At 36.5% G+C, this 23,089-nt stretch overlaps 2 long non-coding RNA genes across 2 annotated transcripts; both read right to left on the bottom strand.

The window, feature by feature from the left end:
- Nucleotides 1-12,433: 12,433 nt before the first annotated feature.
- LOC133816451 (uncharacterized) lies at nt 12,434-13,135 on the bottom strand. The gene is made up of 3 exons (XR_009885251.1): nt 12,848-13,135; nt 12,629-12,759; nt 12,434-12,492 (listed from the first exon to the last, which is right to left on the bottom strand). It is a non-coding gene; the product is annotated as an uncharacterized LOC133816451 (long non-coding RNA).
- A 69-nt stretch (nt 13,136-13,204) lies between these two features.
- LOC133816450 (uncharacterized) lies at nt 13,205-14,238 on the bottom strand. Its single transcript, XR_009885250.1, has 3 exons — nt 13,742-14,238; nt 13,424-13,489; nt 13,205-13,331 (listed from the first exon to the last, which is right to left on the bottom strand). It is a non-coding gene; the product is annotated as an uncharacterized LOC133816450 (long non-coding RNA).
- Between the last annotated feature and the right edge of the window lie 8,851 nt (nt 14,239-23,089).

The raw sequence follows: 23,089 nt of genomic DNA, 5'->3' as shown, positions 1-23,089 counted from the left end.
TTTTAATCTTAATAAACTTATTCCTCAAAAATACTTAATTATCATTAAACATACACATGACAAGTGTTACTTTCTTATTGGGTCTATCTAAACCTTATAATATAATAAATATCACCATCTATATCAGTCATATTAATCAAACCTTAAGTTAAAATTAATATTCTTAAACTATAGGTTAATCTTAGAAAATCTACAAGTGTTACTATGAGTGTCCAATTAAATCCCGGTCTGAACCAAAATCCACAGTCATAAAAATACTACAACTATTACTATTTTACTACTATCTAGCTAGCTAAGTAAAGTTCTTGGACTCTACATATTAATTCCTCGTGACTCCACTATAGACTCGAAATTGCACTATTTAATTCATAGAACACTCTATAACAAATATAGATACGCTATTAATTATCCATTGTTACCTCCACAATTGTCACTTAATCCTCTATAGACGATCTACAATGAGATGGGACTAACATACCGTTTTACCCCTCATTGTATTTTATCCTTAAAACACTTAGTTCCTTATAAATGATATTTTAGTAAACTAATTTAATTACTGAAATGAGATCTCTATCATTTAACACCTTGAACCAAACTAAAAGGAAACCATCATTTCACTTCTTCATCAGAAGCTATAGATGTTCATATCTATGATTAACACTCCCACTCAATTATACTACCGAGTTCCCAAGATGTAAGTATGGGCTAGTTCGTTGGGTAAGATGGTAACGAACAAGTCAAAGAACTCAAATAATACAATCAGTTAGAATACTAACCACTCAGAATTGAGATTGAATTAACCTATGGTCAACTATATGATATGACTAAAATAGATAATAATGGTATGTGTACTTATCTTATCAACTGTCAATATCGGTCCAGTCCGATGTAACAAATACATCCAATCTTATCGACTTTGCTAATGTTCTGGAAATAACATAACACTACAATGTGTAAATAGATTATATCGTAGATTTGCAAGTTAGTGTAAATCTTGTACACTGACTAATCTTAGCACTAACTTATTTTGAACATATAATCATATTTATATTCCACTGTAATTACATCACTATAAATACGATTAGCTATATGCTCGGGATTTAATAGAATTTTATGTTAAACAAATAATCATGAAAATAAACACATGTGAGTAAAGTGATTGACCAAGTCAAAAAATGATTTCTATTCTTTTATTGATAATAAAATGAGATTACAAAGAATTTGGGTTTTAATTAGGGCATAAAACCCCAACAAACTCCCACTTGCACTAATTGAAACTAATGCCTTAATTCTACTAATCCAATTTCCTTAATATGCTTATCTAATGTAGCTTCTTGTAGTGTCTTTGTAAACGGATCTGCAAGATTGTCTTCAGATGCAATCTTCATAACCTTCACATCTCCCTTGGCCACATATTCTCGAATAATGTTATACTTCCTTTCTATATGCTTACTCCTCTTGTGACTTCCAGGTTCTTTCGAGTTGGCTATCGCTTCTGTATTATCACAAAACAACACAATTGGTTTATCCATTTATGGAATAACACCAAGATCCGAATAGAACTTCTTTAGCCAGACTATTTCCTTAGCTGCTTCTAACGCGGCTATGTACTCAGCCTCCATGGTGGAATCTGAGATTGGAGACTCCTTTACGCTTCTCCAAATCACAGCTCCACCCCCAAGAGTAAACACCATTCCAAAAGTAGACTTCCTGTCATCGACATTAGACTGAAAATATTAATCAGTGTAGCCTACAAGGTTCAGAACACCACCCTTGTAGACTAACATATAATCCCTAGTCCTCCTTAAATACTTCAGGATATGCTTAACTGCTATCCAATGTTCCGATCCTGGGTTTGACTGATACCTGCTCACTACTCCCACTGCATAGTAGATATCTGGTCTAGTACACAACATGGCATACATTAGACTTCCAACTGCAGATACATAAGGAACTTTTCTCATTGTGTCTTCCTCTTCAGGAGTCTGGGGAGACTGCTTCTTTGACAGATGAATTCCACGGCGGGACGGTAGACACCCTTTCTTGGAATTTGTCATTGAGAAACGTTCAAGCACTTTATCTATGTAAGCTGCTTAAGATAGAGCTAAAAGTTTGTTCTTTCTATCCCTGATGATCTGGATACCTAGAACAAATATTACTTCACCCGAATCCTTCATCTGGAATTGAGTGCTCAGCCAATTCTTCACATCTGATAATTTCTTAACATTGTTTCCAATGAGTAAGATATCATCTACATAAAGAACCAGGAATACCACTATTTGATTTGCCTTCAGTTGGTAAACATAGGGCTCATCAATATTTTGTTCAAAGCCATAGGTTTTGATTATTTCATCAAACCTAAGATTCCACGAACGACAAGCTTGCTTAAGTCCATAAATGGACCTATTCAGCTTGCAAACTTTTCCTTCATGTCCAACTACTTGAAATCCTTCTAGTTGATCAATATAAATGACTTCGTCAATCTTTCCATTAAGAAAAGTTGTCTTGACATCCATTTTCCAGATCTCATAGTCGAGAGCGGTTGCTATGGATAGGAGGATGCGAATGGACTTGAGCATGGCTACCGGACTAAAAGTTTCCTCATAATCTACGCCTTCTCTTTGGGTATAACCCTTTGACACTAATCGAGATTTATAAGTGTCAATATTTCCATCAAAACCTCATTTCTTCTTGTAGATCGACTTGCACCCAATGGCCCTAAAGTCACTAGGTGCTTCCACAAGATCCCAGACGAAATTTGAGTACATGGACTCCATTTCTTGTTTCATTTCTTCGAGCCATAGTTCCTTTTCAGGGCTAGCCATTGCCTGTTTGAAAGACAATGGATCATCATCATTAGTGTCACCAACAACCATATTGGTTTCACAATCCAAACCATAGCGAACTGGGTTCCTAGAAACCCTCCCACTACGAAGAGGCTCTGTGACTGTTTGCTCAGGAACAGTGGTACTATCTTCATTTAAATTAACTTGCGTTAGTTAGACATGAAGAGTGGGAATTTCATCATCAACTCATGTTGATGACAATGGAAGATTGGTTGGAGTCAAATCTTTAACCATCTCCTTTTAAACTACTTTGCTGCGAGGTTTGAAGTTTTGGACAGTCATTTTCAGGGACAGTAGCATTCGTAGAAGTAAACACTTTCTTTTCTGAATGACTATAGAAAATTCCACCCCGAGTACCTTTACGATAGCCAAAAAACATGCAAACTTCAGTTCGTCGTTCTTGCTTTCCTTCCTTTTTCCTTAGGACGTGAGCGGGACACCCCCAGATTCTATAATGGCATAAACTAGGTTCACGACCATTCCATCATTCTAAAATTTTTTTGGGGATTGATTTAGATGGCACGACATTGAGAATTTCGTTCGCGTTTTCAATTGCATGTCCCCAGAACGAAGTTGGTAGAGTTGAGTAACTAAGCATGCATCTAACCATTTCCAATAAAGTTCTGTTTCGGCGTTCCGCTACACCATTTTGTTGCAGAGTACCTGGGGCAGTAAGTTGTGATAAAATCCTCAGTTTAGTTAAATGATCTTGGAACTGCATATCCAAATATTCTCCACCCCTATCAGATCGCGAGATCTTTAATGTTTTACCTAATTGGTTCTGAGCCATTGCTAGGAATTCCTGAACTTTGAAAATGTTTCTGATTTCCTATGCATTGGTAAAGACATGAGTATCTAGAGTAATCATCAAAGAATGTGATGAAATACTCAAAACCACCCATGGCTTCTACATGCAAAGGTCCACAAACATCTGAATGAACAAGTCCACGTGGTTCTTTGTCCCTATCACCCTTTGCAGAGAATGGATGCTTGTTCAATTTGCCTTCTAGACAAGATTCATAGACAACTAATTCACCTAACGTGAGTTCCCTCAAAGGCCTGTCCTTTGTAAGTCTTTGAATCCTATCATAGCCAATGTGACCTAGTTTCAAGTGCCATAAATACGTCATATTATCATTATCGATCTTTTGACGTTTATTGGTCCTAGGTTTACCTACTTTGAATAAATCATTGTTAAGAGCGAAGGGTTCGATAGGTCGCAAAATATAAAGCCTATTTTCCAAACATGCAATACACAATTGTGAGCCATTGAAAGAAATATATATATTATAACTTGTGAAAGTCAAAACAAATCATTCTAATTGCAACATGGAAACTAAAATTAAATTTCTACTAAAATCCGGAATAAAAAATACATCATTTAAAATTAAAAATTTATTTTCGAACTTTAGACGAGCTCTTCCTCTAGCTTGGACTGCAACGAACGCTCCACTCCTAACTCTAAGCTTTAAGTCGCCTTCGTCCACTTCCTGCCACGATTTAAGAAGTTGTAAAGAATTACAAACATGGTTAGTAGATCCAGAGTCAATAATCCAAATGGATTTATAATTCTGTAAAACACATGTTTCCAAGATAAATGATCTATAATCATGTAATGACCCAACTACTCTATACTTTGAACCATTAATGACTACTATACATAGACAATAATTTTTAATAAATCTTACAAGTGAAATAATCATAACTTCATTAAAACTTGTAAAATCAAATGTTAAACTACATAAAATTTAAGGTAGGATATGGGATCCCATTCTTTTGAAAATAAAAACATAACAAAATTTTAAATAAAATAGATTACATAATAAAGTGCAGAAAATACATATAAAATTTAAAGAGACTTCATCCTCGAATTGAATGCTCGGTCCATCGATTCCATTCCGCCTCAATACACATCCCCAAGCTTCCAAGAACCTTTCCCGCCACCAAAGCTATTTTCCTGCACATATAAACAAAAAGGAGTGAGCCTAATGCCCAGCAAGGAAAACCTAACACGTAAACCATATACATAAAATTCATATCAACATGTACTAAAACATATCATAACAAATGTCACATATACTATAATGGCCATTATCACTTGGGGTCCCGTAAACTAAACAAGTCATATGCCCATTAGATTTGTGGGGCTTGCTAGCTAAGTAAGTCATATGCCCATAATTTATTGGGGCTTGTTAGTTATACAGGTCATATGCCCAAGTCTACAAACATACATAATATAACATATAACATAACACTTAAATCATAAGATAACACATAACATATAAAATCCTATCCTATTTTCCTTACCAAATATATCGGGATATGTGAACAGGTTTGGGACCTTGGGACACTCCTAAAAACCATCAAAGGAAGGTGAGTATACTTAAAGAAAAATGGATGAAAATAATGAAAGCACTATACCATCGAAAGATACTTACCAAGAACCTTATGTTCAAGATCTTAGATTTCCTAACCAAGAATAAAGAATGAAGTTAGGATGTTGAGTAGAAAACTATAAGAACTTAAGGAAAACAATACCAAAATGAACTAGAGTTTGGAATACCTTGAATGCTTCTATGACCGATCTAAACCTTGAACCGAAATGTGCTATAAACCTTACTTCCCAAGTGTTTGGTAAGCTTATAATGATTAAGCTTATAATCCCAACCCAAGTGTTTACACTCTCAAAAATAACCTAGCAGCTTGCAGCCTCTGAACTTAGCTTGATGAATGAATAAATGGCTGGGTACTAGGTCCTAATTATAGATTTCAAGAATGAAAAGATCTTCATTTAACTTGAATAAAATAATGGCATTTGAGTGAAAAATATTTGAATTACCGTTCAGCAGAGGCTGAAGACTCGGTCAGAAAGATGCTGGACTTTATCAAGAGGATAAAGATTAAAATGAGAACGCTTTCAAAAACATTCAAAAATATATCAAAGGAGATGATATATCACCCCTAGTAGGCGATATATCGCCTGGGCCAGTATGCCCGAGGCTCGTCGAGGAGATCGTGCGAAGTTACGTATTTTTTGTATCCCCGTATTGCGATATATCGCTCCCTATAGCTGTGATATATCGGCATACGCTGAATATTTAAACACGAAATTGCACATTTTCAGCCTAATTTGAATTGAGTAAACAGCCTTGACTAAGTCCTCTAACGATTTCAAAGCTGCTGACAGACCCTAGGATATTCAAATATTAATCTTAATAAACTTATTCCTCAAAAATACTTAATTATCATTAAACATACATAAGACAAGTGTTATTATCTTATTGGGTCTATCTAAACCTTATAATATAATAAATATCACCATCAATATCAGTCATATCAATCAAACCTTAGGTTAAAATTAATATTCTTAAACTATAGGTTAAACTTAGAAAATCTACAAGTGTTACTACGAGTGTCCAATTAAATCCCGGCCTGAACCAAAATTCACAGTCATAAAAATTCTACTACTATTACTATTATTACTACTATCTAACTAGCTAAGTAAAGTTCTTGGACTCTACAAATCATTACCTTTGTTTTTAGCTACTAGAAACTTGGGACAATCCTATTTCCAATGCCCCTTCTCTTTGCAGTGAAAACACTTACCTTTACATTTCTTGTTTTTCTTGTTCTTCCCCTTAGGCATCTGTGCATTTGGTAGTGTACTCGTCTTTGCAGCCTTTCTAGGCTTGGGGTTGTTGTTTTGTCCACCTTTCCTCTTGTTTCCATATTTCGAAGATGAAGCTTGGTTAGCTTCAGCCTTAGCTGGATCAGCAGCAGTAGTAGTAGTTGTCTTCTTTTCTCCTCCCTTACTTTGTCAACCCATGATATACTCAAAAGTATGAAGCTCATTCATGAACTACGTCAGACCATAGTTGAGTTTATTCAACACATAGTTGGTGGTGAATGGCAGGAAAGCTGGAGAAAGATTGTTGAGGATTAAGCTGTAATGCCCCAAATTTCTTAATAAGGTTTAGGACCTTGATTAGCAGGTCGAGAGGGCCATAATTGATTTATTATGTTATTAAATGATTATATGCATGTTTAGGTGTATTAAATATGCATGTGAATCCATTTCTGAGTAATCTGGTGATTTTCATATTTTGGCCATTTCGGGCATATTTGGCATATATGTGATTTGTGTGTGGTGCTTTATTATTATTTGGTTCCGCCAGGGTTACCCAGCACAAGACGATCCTAAGAGGTAAGCTAGTGGGAAAGTCACAACGGGATTTATTCTTGACTCGGAGTGAGTCAAGGGGTATTTAGAGCATTACCGGGTTATTGGGTAATGGGAATAAATATTTGGTGATAAATTAGGAGTTGCATTTTCGAAGGTAACTTGAGTTCTAGGACTCGGATTCAAGCGACGATCGAGGCATAACGATCCTAGGAAAGATTAGAAGCTTATTAGCCGAAGGATTTAGTTGGAAACAACTCAATTGGAGGTAATTCAAGTTTTAAGTTTTATGTTTTTAAAGTTTTTAAGCTGTAATTGGATTTTGTGTTTTGATGAGTTTTTGATTGAATTGAGACTTGGGTTTTATGGGTTTTGGATTATGGGGATGTTTGGGAACTTTGAATTTGGGATTTGGAGATGTTTTGATAGGTTTTTGGAAGGTTTTAAAAGTGGAAAAACGAGGTTTTTAGGCTGGTGCGAGGTTGGGCCGCGGCCTTGTTCTAGGGCGCCGCGGCCCTAGCTTGATGAAGGTGGTGATAGGTTCTGCCAGGGGGCTGGGTCGCGGCCCTTAAGGAAAAAATTTCCAGAAATGAGTTTTTGTGATGGGAACTTAACTCTAAGGGCCTGGGATCGATCCTACTACCTAGTTAAGTGGGATTCGATGTCTCAGAGGCTTGGGTTGGGTTTGGAAGTATTTATTTACTCATTTTGATGAGGTTTTATATCATGGTTGTGACTAGGTTTTCACTAGGAGCTTGGAATCAGGATTGTGCTTGTGACTCGTTTATTGGTAACCTGTGCTTGGACCAAAGGTAAGAAAACTACACCATGTGTATACGTGACATGCATGGTTATTTTGTATGCATGTTGGTTGATAAAATGTGACATGCATGGTTATTCTTGATGCATGTTGGTTGATTAAATGTGACATGCATGGTTATGATTGAGGCATGTCAAGTGATTAAATGTGATGCATGTGCTGCACGAGAGACATGTGATTAGGGCATACTATGAGTATTGAATATGAGATTGTTCAGAGCCTGAGTCTCTGTGTTTATGCATGGTCCTAATTATGCTACACTACAAGAAAAAACAGTATTCATAACACTTAAAAATTGCTAACCGGGAGTATTAATAACGCTTCTGAAAACGCTAACATAGCCCCTGTTATTAAAAGTCCTGTCTTTTCTATAACAGTATTCGAATATTATGTTCGGTGTTATCTTAAACTATTCGATAACACATTTTTAGTTGCTATAATATTCAAATAATAACATTTAGTTAGAGTATTTGGTTCTAAATTTGAAGTTTAATCTTATACTATTTGCATAACACTTTTCAATTGTTACATTTGATTATTTTGATAACGTTTTTTGTTTATTATATTATATAAATCATAACAATTTGTTACGCATATAATATGTTTCTAAATCATAACATATTAAGGTTTTTTTATTGTGATAAGGATACTTATAAAAAAAAATTTAATTAAAAGATTTTCTTTATTGTATTTTGATCAAAAAAATATTAAAATGAATCATAAAATGTAATTCTTAATAGATTGATAAACCATAACTATTACATTAAACAATAACTAATTCAAACCATGAATGTGTCTGCTTCATGAGATCTTAGTTATAACTTAAGTTTGAAAGCATAACATAACAAATTTCTATAATCTTGAACATTTTTTACTTCAAAAATGAAAATTAGAAACATTACAAGATACACAAAAGTAAACCATGCATGAAACTTGCTCCATCCTTCAATTCATCATCCTTTGTGCACTTGTCTTTGTTGTGAGTCCATTTGCTTAGCTACAGCAAAATTTAAATGAGAAAATTGAGAAAAGCAACTTGTCATGTTGAACAAAGGAAGCTTGGTCCAAAACATTGAGTGATTTTTCTTCTGGTTTTTGACCATCCATTTGTTCTGAAACAGAGTGCCCATTTGGAATTCGTATACCATTATAAAAGAGAAGCATAAAAAAATTATAATTTACACAACATTTACGATGGTAATCTGCAATAATAGGAATTCATATACCTGTTTCCATTTCTTCCACAGGTCCATGTGTAATCCCCTTTGCAATAAAGTCAGTTGTAGTCCACAAAAGGTCTATTGCCGTCAAGTTTATGTTAAGCTCTGTCTTTTGAGCACTTTGAGCACTGTAAGCTCTAGTCACATCTACACACCTGTAATATTCGAGTGTAATAATGGAATCACACCAGCAATTACTTAAAGTGGTAATTCTAGGGCTTCTCAAAAAAAAAACATAACCAAATTGCCTTGTATTAATTAAAAATGCATGAAAGTGGTAATTCTAGGTTTCTATGTTGCAAGTAATGAAATTATCAGTTTTTATTAGTCAATCCAAGTATATGTGTCAGTGTGTGCCTATGCATGTGTGTAATCAGTCACTTGATATATTATGTCACTACACAATACAGTATCTAGTAAAACTGGAAGATTAGAACTTATTAAAGTTGTAGCTATAGTCATCCATGTTGCATGAATGAAATTATTAGCTATTATTAAATATATCTGTATTATACTTGCAAAAGCATCAATCAAGCAATTAAAGAATATGTACTATTATATGATAGAAGTGTCAAACATAAGCATGAAAAATCATAGACACCCTATATCTTCAATAAAGTAATGTGTATAAAAAAGAAGAATGAAAAGGGTGATCAAAGTGAGATCCTCCAACTCCAAGAACCTGTCCCGATTTTTATAATGTTCAATTGGATTTCGAAAGAAGGAAATTGTAATGAAACTCTGCTTTAATGGCCATTTAAATAAATAAATAAAAACCCCACAATGAATCATGCATCTATATAACCTATGAGTAATGTTAGAGACACTCCCAATTTGCACACTTAAATTACACACTATAATGTGTAATTAATCTCAACCATACAATTAAATATGATGTGGTCCACACTTAAAAATATTAATTGTTGAGATTAATTACACATCATAGTGTGTAATTTGAGTATGCAAATTGAACTCTATAAGAATGCTGCAAGAAAATCCCAAACAAAAATACTAGTTTCTAGTTACCAAATAGCAACCAAAATCAACTTTTCCTACCCTCTTCATGTTTCTTTTCCACTTCTCATTGATAAGTTCTAACAAGACAAATCTATTATTCCTCCCTTTTTCTCTCTACTTGATCAATAATCATGTTCTTTTTTTACTGAACCTTGGAAGACATTTCTTATGCAGCCTAGGATTTGATTTTGAGACCAAAAGACAAACAATCATTCATTTATAAGCACTTTCAAAGCCTAGAAAACTGTAGACGTCTAGAACATCCTAAAAATTACTTAGACGTGGTAAGGAATCCAATGTACAAATTTTAAATTTAATTTCCCTTAAAACCAAATATATTATTACATAGATATGCATGAACCTCAGATGAGATTTACCTTGCTTGTTATTATTAAACTAAATCTTTAAATTCCAAGCACTGTGCATGCAATTTAAATCTATGTGACATTGGCCAACTGCCTAATGTTTTTCTATTTGGTGTTTTTAATAGTTTGGGATTGGGACCCCATTAGTTTTCTATTAAATCACTCCTTATAAGCCATCTTACAAGCATTCTTATGTAATAGACGATATAATGAACCCACAAAAATATATAATAATAATTACAAAGGAATCAATGCAACCAGGAACCATACCACTAGCTATTTTGCACAACTTAATGATTATATGTGCTAAAGACAAAAACAAAATGGAGATGCTTAAAACTTATCAAAGATCTGTAAAAGATTTCATTAACCCACTTGGAATCCAAAATAACATGTATTTAGCCCAGGTTAGAGAAATTGCCTAGTTATATTTCTCCAAATAGATAACACAGCTCTGTTACAGCATATATGCTGCAACTCTGAGCTACATGATATTGCATTAGTCTTTTCAAGATTACCTGTGTGCTAGCATGCGATGAGTGGATTGCTCGGTCTAGAGCTGCCAGGGTTTCCAAGACCTGCCATTTTTCAGTGTAAAGAATTAAGACAAGAATTCTAGATTTTTAGACAGATATAAAAAATCAAATGACATACCAAGACCCAAGATGGACCTAACACATTATGCAAGCGATGAGAAATGTTGAAGAGGGTTCCTAAAGCCTGGTAGCATAAACAAATGGAATTAGAATAAAGATCATCAAGAAAACTAAATATTTATTTGCAGACGTTCAGAATAACATTAAAGCAGATAAAGATGGTCAAAGTAAAGGCAGAATACAAGAACCACAATAACAAACCCAAAGAAAATACCTGCACATTTTTGGGGGTAAGGACAATGTTTCTCTTTGATCAACTAACAATTCAGAGCGTTTCGAACCAGGAGACTGTAAAGTACTGCCAAAATCTCAAATTAAACCAAAAACTTCTATATTGTTAGGTCACTGAAAAAGATAAGATACTGGGACCCAAATGAAAAATACACCATGACCCTTTACTTTAGCCAAAACTACATTAAGACCCTGACACCTCTTAAAATGGAAAATGGTTATAGCAACCTCCTCAATTAGTCAAAGGTTTGATGATGTGTCTAAGAACAAAAATTATGTAAAAGTAAACCACACGTCTCTTCATTGGATTTTTCCATCAAAGGCTTTTGAATATGTTCGTTTTTTTTACTAGGAATCCTTGCCTAACTTTAAAATATTTGGGACAAAAAAATTATAGCAGTTGCTATATAGTACAGTGCTTGTAATTTGATTTCATTTTATCTCAGTTTTTGTCTCACTGTTTTCCTTCTATCTGTTTTTTTTAATGCAAACATGTTGTTAAAAAAAATTTATAGGTAAAGAAAAAAAAAATTAAAACATTAAGGAGGTGAAACTCATGCAAGCAGCATCTATAAAAAATAATTTTTTTAAAAAAAAAAAGATGAGAAAACTAAAGTCCCAAATGATACAATAATACAAGATCACCATAGTACTTCAAAAAATAAATCTCACCATTGTTCATCATAAAGATAGTTGAACATGAAAATAAGAATTTCAAAGACATTAAACTTGCAAAATAATTCAGTACCTCCTTTTCTCTGCTTCATTTGGAAAATTTATAGTAAACTTGCAAAGTGATGTTAAAAAGGAGTTTAAAGGTTCAATGGCGTGAAGAACCCCACATGCCTGGAATCATCATTTACATTGGTCAGAAAGAGGAAATAGTTTAAGCCGAAAAAATCTTGCAACAACATATATGGCCAGACATATATAGCACAGAAAATATATTATGTGGCATGATAGAACCCATTTATTATCCGACTGCAATTGCATCCAAGACCTATATATGTATATATTTTTCTAATAACAAATAGACATTTACAGAAAATAATTCCACACCAAGAACCTATATTGAGATGACATGTCTAACAATGATTACCTGTGTGAATGCATGATATCCCTTTAGTATTTCCAACACGATAGCCTCTCCTTGTGACCTACGAAAGTGACTCAAAGCTAATTAAAAAAAGGAAAAAAAAAAGCACTACTAGAATACTATTTTTACTTTTTTTTTAAAAAAAATACTATTTTTATAATCCTACTACAAATGCATTGGTACAAAGTTAACCAAACCTTGACAAAATAAGAGACAATGCATCAAGTATGGTCAACCAAAATGAATCAACCATTGAGAGACAGAGATGTGATGTTTTCCCGATACACTTAATAATAGGTGGATTAGAATCACATCTCGGAGATTAAAGCTGGTACACAAGACAAGCTAGTCAGCCCTCAGATGAACTGCTTGCTTTATTATATAGAAGAAATCTTATACAAAAAAAAAATGAATACCTCACCAACATCCATTGCTTCATCTGTTAATGCAGCCACTGTAAAGACAACTCCTAACAAACCCTCAACAACCAGAGTTATATCTTTTTGTAATGCACTTTCAGCTATGCCCTTAAGATGTGAAAATTTATAGAAAATATTTGTGTGATATTGAAAATGTAACACCGGACACATAGTGAAGATGTGTTTTGGCTTTGCCATAAACATAAAATGAGATAAAATCCAATCAAAGTAACTTTGCTTTCCCAAATTATAAAAGCTATAACTATAGTGGATGGTTATCTAACAAGTGATTGGCAATACCACCCAAAGATATAAACCATGTTTGATTTTCTTTGTATTCTATATCATGATATATTTTGTCTATATTCAAGGAAGTCCAAAAATTTGTATAAGGTTTTGTCTAGCTAGAGTATCGGCGTTGCAGATAAAGGAATAATGTTGTTGAAGCAGCCACCGCATAAGGAAATATAGTCCAAATTCCCTGTGTGATTACACAACACAAGTTAGATCCACATAATTGAAACTTTTAACAATATGGTTTTAGATTTTAAGAGATAAATTATATTTGCATACCACAACCGTTGCGACAGTAGCAAGGGCAAACAATGGGTGCTCTCTCATCAAGAATCCTATCCCCAGCTGTGCTCAGAAAGAGAATAAATGATTGTTAGTTCTCCATTCATGACAAATATGTACAACAGAACATTAGAAAAAACTGCCTGAAATTGAAATTTCAATGATCCCTCGGTTTTGAAATTCTCTATTGAAGGTGTTAAACATAAATTAGTCATATCCTTCATTTAATTGACCCGTCAAATAATGTATTAGTACTCAACAAAATTTCATATATTCAATCTGATGCAATGGGATTTTAATAAGAGTTGAACTGACCTGAATTGGAAGAGTGACCAAACCACCACCACAAACTCCAGCAAAGAAACACTCAACAGATATTCCCTGCTTACCCAAAAAAACACATCAATCCCAGGGCATGAGCATAAATATTAGACCAGACGAAATGGGACAACAACTTCTCTTTTTTTTTGTGTGTAAACTAATTTATTGGTTGTAAAACTATATAAAAAACAAGCTCAGATGGTAAATTAGTCATTGAACACTAACAGCTAGAAATGTAATATACTAAAAACTCAAGAACCCAAAATCAAATTCATGTTGTCAATACAATTCAATACAAGAGGTCACATTGAAAATCTCAAAACAAAAAACACATCTTTAGCAAAAAAAAAATATCAAAACTTCATATCCAATTATCTATTTTGTTATGTTGAAAATGGAAATAGTTTCTAACCCTGACTGTTAGTAAAAAAGAAAAAAAATCAAAATTCAAAAAATGATAATAAATATAGAGATAAAGCAATAAGGTTGAACTGCGGTCTCTAAACATTTCTTGTGAGGAAGCACTTCCTTTTTAGAATAAAGAATGTAAATGCACTGTGAAACCTACTGTATTCTAACAGAAATGTGCAAGCATTCAGCAACAATAAGCGAACAAACATAAAACAGTATCAGGCAAAGTTCCTAGATTTACCTTAAATTAGCAGAGAAAGATGGTTTGAAGTTAGGAGTAGAATCAACGTGCAAGAGATTTCTCGGCATGAAAATGCAATAAGAAAAGCTTAATTTAATTCAAAAATGCATTAATGCATCAACTCACAGTTTTGAATACACATATATATATATACATATACATTGATGATTTGATATGAAATTGAAATCTAAATTAAAAATTTCCTCACAGTTTCGAATACTCTGGCCTGGGATCGTGCTTCTAGCAAGAGAGTTAGCAAGAGCGCGACTCATGAGGGAGATGCCTGGGTTCTTGCTTCTAGCAGGAGAGATAGCAAGCACGCGACTCATGAGGGAGATGCCTGACTTCTTGCTCCAGCAGGAGAGAAAGCAGCTTGAGGGAGATGGCAAGACTCACTTATTGGAGAAGGAGCTACTTTTGGGTTCCTACTCCAGCGGTTCAAAGGAATGGAGAGCCTAGCTGACCACCACTACAACATTTTTGAAGATTGTGGATGGGCAGAGGAGGCGGCTGGGAATAGTTTAGGTTGTGGATTAGGGATTTAGAAGATTAGATGAGGATGGGGATTCATATAATTTTATTTTATTATTTTCGTGATATTAAGTTTGGCGCTTCATTTTGGCGCATGAGCCTTTTTTTTTATTCCGTGTATTTTTATATGTGAAACCGTGTTTTATTAATAACACTTTGAATATATGTCATTTATTTACCGTAATATATGCTAAAAAATGTTGTAGTGCTAGCAGTTGTTAAGTAAGCATGTGGAATGCCCTATATTCGGATATTTGACATATGATAAATGTTTGGTAGCATTGCTTGCTTGTGTGTGGCACCAACTGTTCAGGATCGGCACTGGCTGCGCATCACTGACCTGAGAGTCAGAAACGACATAAGCGTCGAGGACGCAGGGCCGAATGAAGATTAGATCTAATCGATATCGGCATTGAATGACTCATATGGGGTATTAATGCTGGACCGATCCGAAGGTCGATGAAAATTATAAGCCCTTGGCTAGTCTAGGACAAGTTACTCAGAGCCAAGGCCAAAGGCCTAGGTGACTACTTGTCACGTGGCTAGGGAACAGTGTTCCATAGTTATGACTCTATGGTTTGGAGGAAGGTTATGTTGGTGACTAATCATCATGCACCTATCCTGTTTAAGCTAGTGAAAGGATCACTTGTTTATAAAGGGAATGGAACCCACCTTAGTGACTTGTACCACTGTCACTCTTTTATTCAAAGCGAACAGCCCGGTATGGTTACCGGAACCACCAGTGATAAATCACTTATCTGATTGAGATTGACTTGATAGTCTTCCACTCAAGAGAGCAGGATTCTTTATCCTGGATACCCATCATTACGTGAATCTATTTGCCTGCTTGACTAGGGCTATATCTGCTAGGCGTGTGCCTTATGATTTGATGACATGTTATTACTGTTCATGAGCATATTGAGTTTTCTTGCTGGGCTTCGGCTCACGGGTGCTATGTGGTGAAGGTAAAGGAAAAAGAAAGCTGGAACATCCTTGAGTTGGAGAGCTTAGGTGGCAATGTGTACATATGCAGCTGCTTCCACGGCCGAGGTTTGAAGGAAATGAGCTAGGGTTAAACCTTGTTTTGCCGCTTAGACCGGCTGGTTGTAAATATTTTCTTGTAATAGACCTTTAAATTATATTTTTGGGATCCCAATTTATATAATAAACATTCTAATGAAACGTTACATCTTAACCAAAAAATTTAAATCCCTAAACCGCTAATCATACTTAGTTACACGATTTTGGCCAAATGACTCGATTAGCGAGTTTAGCACTGTTTACAAGGCACACCGTAACGGTCCCTGGAGTTTAGGGCATTACAACTTGGTATCAGAGCGAGCCAAGGTTTATGGTTCCTGAAGACAAGTTGGGCATGTACACTCGTCACTGAAGATAGCTTCACTCATGGAATGGTAACTATTTCAGTAGTTATGTGTTTAACTTCTTAAATAGAATGTAAATGCTTTACCTTCACATTATATTAGGGAGCATGAGATTCTGATAGAGCCTGGCTCTTGACTAAATGATTATATGCTCCGTGAATGTATATGTGGATGTGAATATATGATTACCTGCCCTGTGAGTATATAATTGTGATATTTGCATGCTGGAATTGGAGGCATGGTATGAATGTTGGAAGAGCAGTGGTTATGATTGATGTATGAATGCCATGGGCATGTTTTTAGCACTGCAAGTGGTTTGTGATTGTGGTGTGGTAAGATTGTTCCCGTGGGGAAAGTTCTTGATATGCTCATCATGATTAATGGGTTAAGTTATTGGCTGCAAATTCAAACAGCAGGTTTATAGCCAAGGCAAATAATGAGGCCTGGTGGTGGTTATAATGAGGTTAGGAGTTACAGCCAGGGTATTAGTTCTTCATCTGCTCTGATGAATTTTCAGCAGATGCTTACAGATTTGCAATTAAGACTGCAGAGGCATGAGGAAGAGATCAGATGTCTGAACCAACAGTGGAATCTGTTGGGGAGTACTTCTTCCTTTGTTATGCCAGAAGTGGCATCAGCTTTAGCTCAGCCTAGAGTTGAGAGTATATGGGAATTCCTCTGTGGAAGATTCCAGGAGTTTTACCCTCCAGTCTTTGAGGGAGGCCTAGATCCATTCAGAGCTGAGCAATGGATGGGCATGATCAGTTCCATTCTTGACAGTATGGGGCTGGTAGGTCACGATAGGGTGATTTGTGCTACATGTGTACTGCGGGATGATGCCCAGACGTGGTGGGAGGTAGTATCCCAAACACGAGACACAACGGTGATGGACTGGAATGAATTCAGGCAGCTGTTTAATGAGAAGTATTATTGTGATGTAGCTAAGACCGCTAAGATGAATGAGTTTCTGAATCTTGTTCAGGGTAATGCATCAGTGATCGAGTATGTTACCAAATTTGATGGGTTGGCCAAGTTTGCTTTTGATCTGGTACCCACAAATGTAGCTTGGAAGGAAAGGCTTATTCAGGGGTTGAATCCCAGAATAGTTCAGGGCATTAGAGTTGCCCCAGTGCATGAAGTCTCTACCTATGCTCAGGTGGTAGGGAAGGCTATTGCTGTTGAGAGCGCAAGACATCAGATTGGGCAGCAGAGTGCTGGAGAGCATGGAGCTCAGATAGTGGTACCTCCACTTATTGAAGCAAGTAAGAAGGAATGCCGGAAGACATATCCAGTATGCGCTCGGTGCAAAAGGCATCATCTAGGAGAATGCCGAGCAAGGGCATGTTTCTCATATAATATGTTTGGACATCGTAAGAAGGATTTCCCAATGCGGAGGAAGGATGAGCAAAAGGGGATGGACAGCTCGACCCCAACTGAAGTGTTCATTCCAATGCAGTCAGAATTTGAGACTGAGACTAGTTCCTCAGGGGTGGCAGGTTAGTTTTCTAGTTTTGATTTTTGAGTTATGTTGTTTTGATTTGGTGCCATGTTGTTCCTTTGTTTGTTTCATATATAGAAACATAGAGTTGTTATGCATATCACATGGTTATGTTATAATGGGAAAGTAATACTGTATTGGTGATTTAAGAGATGAGTTGGATTATGATTAAAAGGACTCGTCAGTGGTTATGATAAAGCTGGTTATGACTGGCTTTGGTATGATCTGGGATATGGATTGGTTAGCCAAGTGTGGGGAAATTTTAAATGGCAAGGAAAGGATAGTAACTCTTGGGCTTGAGAGTGGAAAGCCTTGTCACAGTTGGCACGGTGCATAGATTTGGTATGCTGGTGACATCTATATTGAGAGCTAGAGTTGTATGGCAGAGAGATGCATATAATTCTTAGCTGGTGTGGTGGATACCATTTAGATTGTGCCAGTGGAGTCAAGACAGACTGGGTTAGTCCGTGAGTTCTGGATGTGTTTCTAGGAGGTTTTCCAAAGTTTCTTTTATATGAAAAAGATAGAATGGTGATTTGATTAGTGTCAAAGATGGATTCAGGTTTAAGGCACTGTATTGAATGGTTCAACGGGGTGTAAGAATTAAAGGTTCAGTTATTGAGTAAGATGGAATTCTCTAAGGTGGATCTTAGATCTGGTTAGGACCAGTTAGAGATCAGGGAGAAAGTTATATAAAAGACTGTGTTTATATCAGATAAAAGCACTGGGAGTGCTAAGTATGTCTTGAGAATTTGCTTAAGGCCAAGTGTTTGTGAATTAGAAGAACAGAGCGTTCAAAGGATTATTTGAATGGGATTTGTGATCGTCTCGGACGATGGTATTGTGGTGATTTCTCTATGGAGATATGCCTAGGTCAAGGATTTCCAAGTCTTCTTACAGATCAGAATCATTTTGTGGGTTGTTATGACATCTTAGTGACAGAGGAAAGTAATTGCCTATGCAATATGTTGGTAAAAGGATCTGACCAGAACTAGAGTAGAGGTTCTGGTGGGCCAGGTGGCCAGTTTTGTGTTTGTGATTATCACTTTGGAAAGGATTAGAAGGAAAGATGATTAAGTGAACCACAGATAGGAAAGATTGAGTGAAAAGTCTTAGCTGGATTAGCTAAGAGTTGTATAGCATCAGATATGAATTTATTGTGGTATAGGGTCGGATTTGGAATCCGATGGACACTGAGATTAATTGGGAGATTCTGGATGAATCTCATGTTATTCTTCTATTCTCTTCATTCATGCATCATGAAAATGTAACAAGATATGCAAGTTTTATAGTGGTGGCCTGAGATGGAGAGGGGCATAATGGAATGCGTGACAAAGTTCTTAGCCTGATAGCAGGTCAGACAGAGTATCAGAAATCGGTGAGGCCATTGTAGCCTTTGAGTATTTAATAATGGAAATAAGAAAGCATCGCGATGGGTTTCGCGGTGGGATTGCCCAGGTTAGTGGGATCCAATATGAGTTGGCATTGAGTCATTGTGGACCAGTGTTTCAAGTGAGTTCACTTTTATCAGTAAGGATGAGTAAATAGTACAGCTGACCAGTATTCAAATCTCTTTGTGAGAGGGATAAGGTGCCTTCATGAAACTCAAGGTCTATCTTATCAGATGAAGACTCTATTGCAACTTCCAGGTTTTGGAAGGGTTAAGAAGGCGATGAGTATATAGATGGAATTCAGTACAGTTTATTACTCTCAGACTAATGGTAAATCAGAGAGAGAGGGTTATCCAATTATTATTGGAAGAGCATCTAATAAGATGAATGAGTTAATGTATATCTGGATCCTGAGGTGGATCAGGGGACTATTGAGATTATAAGAGGGTGAAGTTTGGATGCTCACTTCTCATAATGAATGGAAAAGTTTTACTAAATTGGAAAGCAGGAACATAGAGTTCCAGGTAGAAGATTGTATCTTCCTTAAAATTATCACTATGGAAACGGGTGACGAGTTAAGAGCAAGTCGAGCTCTAGAGTAGCAAGACAGTTTAAGTCCTGGATAGGATTGGTTGGGTTGATTTTGGTTCGACCTTATCGTTGGCATTGTTAGTTGTATATAGTGTATTATGTATTTCCATAGTGAGGACATGGGTTGAAGAAACTCATGAGTTGAGTTATGAGAATCGGGGAATTGAGGCTAAGTTATCCTGTGAAGAATAGCCAGTCCAGATATGAGACAGAAAGAATAAGGTTCTGAGGAACAAAGTTATACCTTGGGTTAAGGTATGTTACAAAAACAGTGAGAACGAAGGAATGACCTGGGAAATTTGGATCAGTTGTGTGGAATTGATATTCTGGTAGTTCAGATAAATTTCGAAGATGAAATTTCTATAAGGAGGGGATTGTTAAAATGCCCCAAATTTCTTAATAAGGTTTAGGACCTTGATTAGCAAGTCAGGAGGGCCATAATTTATTTATTATGTTATTAAATGATTATATGCATGTTTAGGTGTATTAAATATGCATGTGAATCCATTTCTGAGTAATTGGGTAATTTTCATATTTTGGCCATTTCGGGCATATTTGGCATATATGTGATATGTGTGTGGTGCTTTATTACTATTTGGTTCTGCCAGGGTTACCCAGCACAAGAAGATCCTAGGAGGTAAGCTAGTGGGAAAGTCACAACGGGATTTATTCTTGACTCGGAGTGATTCAAGGGGTATTTAGAGCATTACCGGGTTATTGGGTAATGGGAATAAATATTTGGTGATAAATTGGGAGTTGGTAAGATCAGGTGGAAATTCTGGAGGTTTTGACTATTTTGTCCCCGAGAGTTTTTTCGGGACCCCGAGCTTTAGGATTTGTTTGAGGCTACTTAAGCTTGAAGTAACCTTTTAAGAAATAAAAAGAACATTCAGGAAGTTCTCTCTCCCTCAAAGTTCCATTTCCGCCTCCCGATTGCATTTTCAAAGGTAACTTGAGTTCTAGGACTCGGATTCAAGAGAGGATCGAAGCATAGCGATCCTAGGAAAGATTAGAAGCTTATTAGCCGAAGGATTTAGTTGGAAACAACTCAATTGGAGGTAATTCAAGTTTTAAGTTTTTAAAGTTTTTAAGCTTGAATTAGATTTTGTGTTTTGATGAGTTTTTGATTGAATTGAGACTTGGGTTTTATGCGTTTTGGATTATGGGGATGTTTGGGAACTTTGATTTTGGGATTTGGAGATGTTTGGATAGGTTTTTGGAAGGTTTTAAAAGTGGAAAAACGAGGTTTTTAGGCTGGTGCGAGGTTGGGTCGTGGCCTTGTTCTAGGGCACAGTGGCCCTAGCTTGATGAAGGTGGTGATAGGCTCTGCCAGGGGGGCGGGCCGCGGCATGGTCCATGGAGGGCCGCAGCCCTTAAGGAAAAAATTTCCAGAATGAGTTTTTGTGATGGGAACTTAACTCTAAGGGCCTGGGATCGATCCTACTACCTAGTTTAGTGGGATTCGATGTCCCGGAGGCTTGGGTTGGGTATGGAAGTATTTATTTACTTTTGATGAGGTTTTATATCATGGTTGTGACTAGGTTTTCACTAGGAGCTTGGAATCGGGATTGTGCTTGTGACTCATTTATTGGTAACCTATGCTTGGACCAAAGGTAAGAAAATTGCACCCTGTGTATATGTGACATGCATGGTTATTTTTTATGCATGTTGGTTGATTAAATGTGACATGCATGGTTATTCTTGATGCATGTTGGTTGATTAAATGTGACATGCATGGTTATGATTGAGGCATGTCAAGTGATTAAATGTGATGCATGTGCTGCACGAGAAACATGTGATTAGGGCATGCTATGAGTATTGAATATGAGATTGTTCAGAGTCTGAGTCTCTGTGTTTATGCATGGTCCTAATTATGCTAGCAGTTGTTAAGTAAGCATGCGAAATGCCCTATATTCGGATATTTGACATATGATATATGTTTGGTAGCATTGTTTGCTTGTGTGTGGCACCAACTGTTCAGGATCGGCACTGGCTGCGCATCACTGACCTGAGAGTCAGAAACGACATAAGCGTCGAGGACGCAGGGCCGAATGAAGATTAGATCTAATCGATATCGGCATTGAATGACTCATATGGGGTATTAATGCTGGACCGACCTGAAGGTCGATGAAAATTATAAGCGCTTGGCTAGTCTAGGACTAGTTACTCAGAGCCAGGGCCAAAGGCCTAGGTGACTACTTGTCACATGGCTAGGGAACAGTGTTCCATAGTTATGACTCTACGGTCAGGAGGAAGGTTATGTTGGTGACTAATCATCATGCACCTATCATGTTTAAGCTAGTGAAAGGATCACTTATTTATAAAGGGAATGGAACCCACCTTAGTGACTTGTACCACTGTCACTCTTTTATTCAGGGCGAACAGCCCGGTATGGTTACTGGAACCACCAGTGATAAATCACTTATCTGAGAGATTGACTTGATAGTCGTCCACTCAGGAGGGCCGGATTCTTTATCCTGGATACCCATCATTACGTGAATCTGTTTGCCTTCTTGACTAGGGCTATATCTGCTAGGCGTGTGCCTTATGATTTGATGACATGTTATTATGGTTCATGAGCATATTGAGTTTTCTTGCTGGGCTTCGGCTCACAGGTGCTATGTGGTGCAAGTAAAGGCAAAAGAAAGCTGGACCATCCTTGAGTTGGAGAGCTTAGGTGGCGATGTGTACATATGCAGCTGCTCGACTGCCACGGCCGAGGTTTGAAGGAAATGAGCTAGGGTTAAACCTTGTTTTGCCGCTTAGACCGGCTGGTTGTAAATATTTTCTTGTAATAGACCTTTAAATTATATTTTTGGGATCCCAATGTATATAATAAACGTTCTAATGAAACGTTATATCTTAACCAAAAATTTTAAATCCCTAAACCGCTAATCATACTTAGTTACACGATTTTGGCCAAATGACTCGATTAGCGAGTTTAGCATTGTTTACAAGGCACACCATAACGGTCCTTGGAGTTTAGGGCGTTACATAAGCCAACTTGAGTTTCCTCATCTATTATGGATGCATGCAGTTCAGCTTCCTGAAAGTAGTTTGTCATCTTGATCAGGTGATCACAAACATGTTGAGAAGGTGCCATCCGAGCATTGGCATATTTCTTGGAGGCTTCAAAATGAGTATGCGCTGACTTGGCACCAAACATGTCTTGGAGCTAATCCATGATTTCGTAGGCTGTCTTGACATTCTCCATCTTTTTCTTGAGAGTGTCGACCATACTAGTCAACATATAGTACAGTGCCTTGTTGTTAGCCGCCTGCCAACGCTCATACT

The sequence above is a fragment of the Humulus lupulus genome, chromosome 2 (genome assembly GCF_963169125.1).
Source record: "Humulus lupulus chromosome 2, drHumLupu1.1, whole genome shotgun sequence".
NCBI lineage: Eukaryota > Viridiplantae > Streptophyta > Magnoliopsida > Rosales > Cannabaceae > Humulus > Humulus lupulus.
This window is presented reverse-complemented; position numbering and strand designations above follow the sequence as displayed.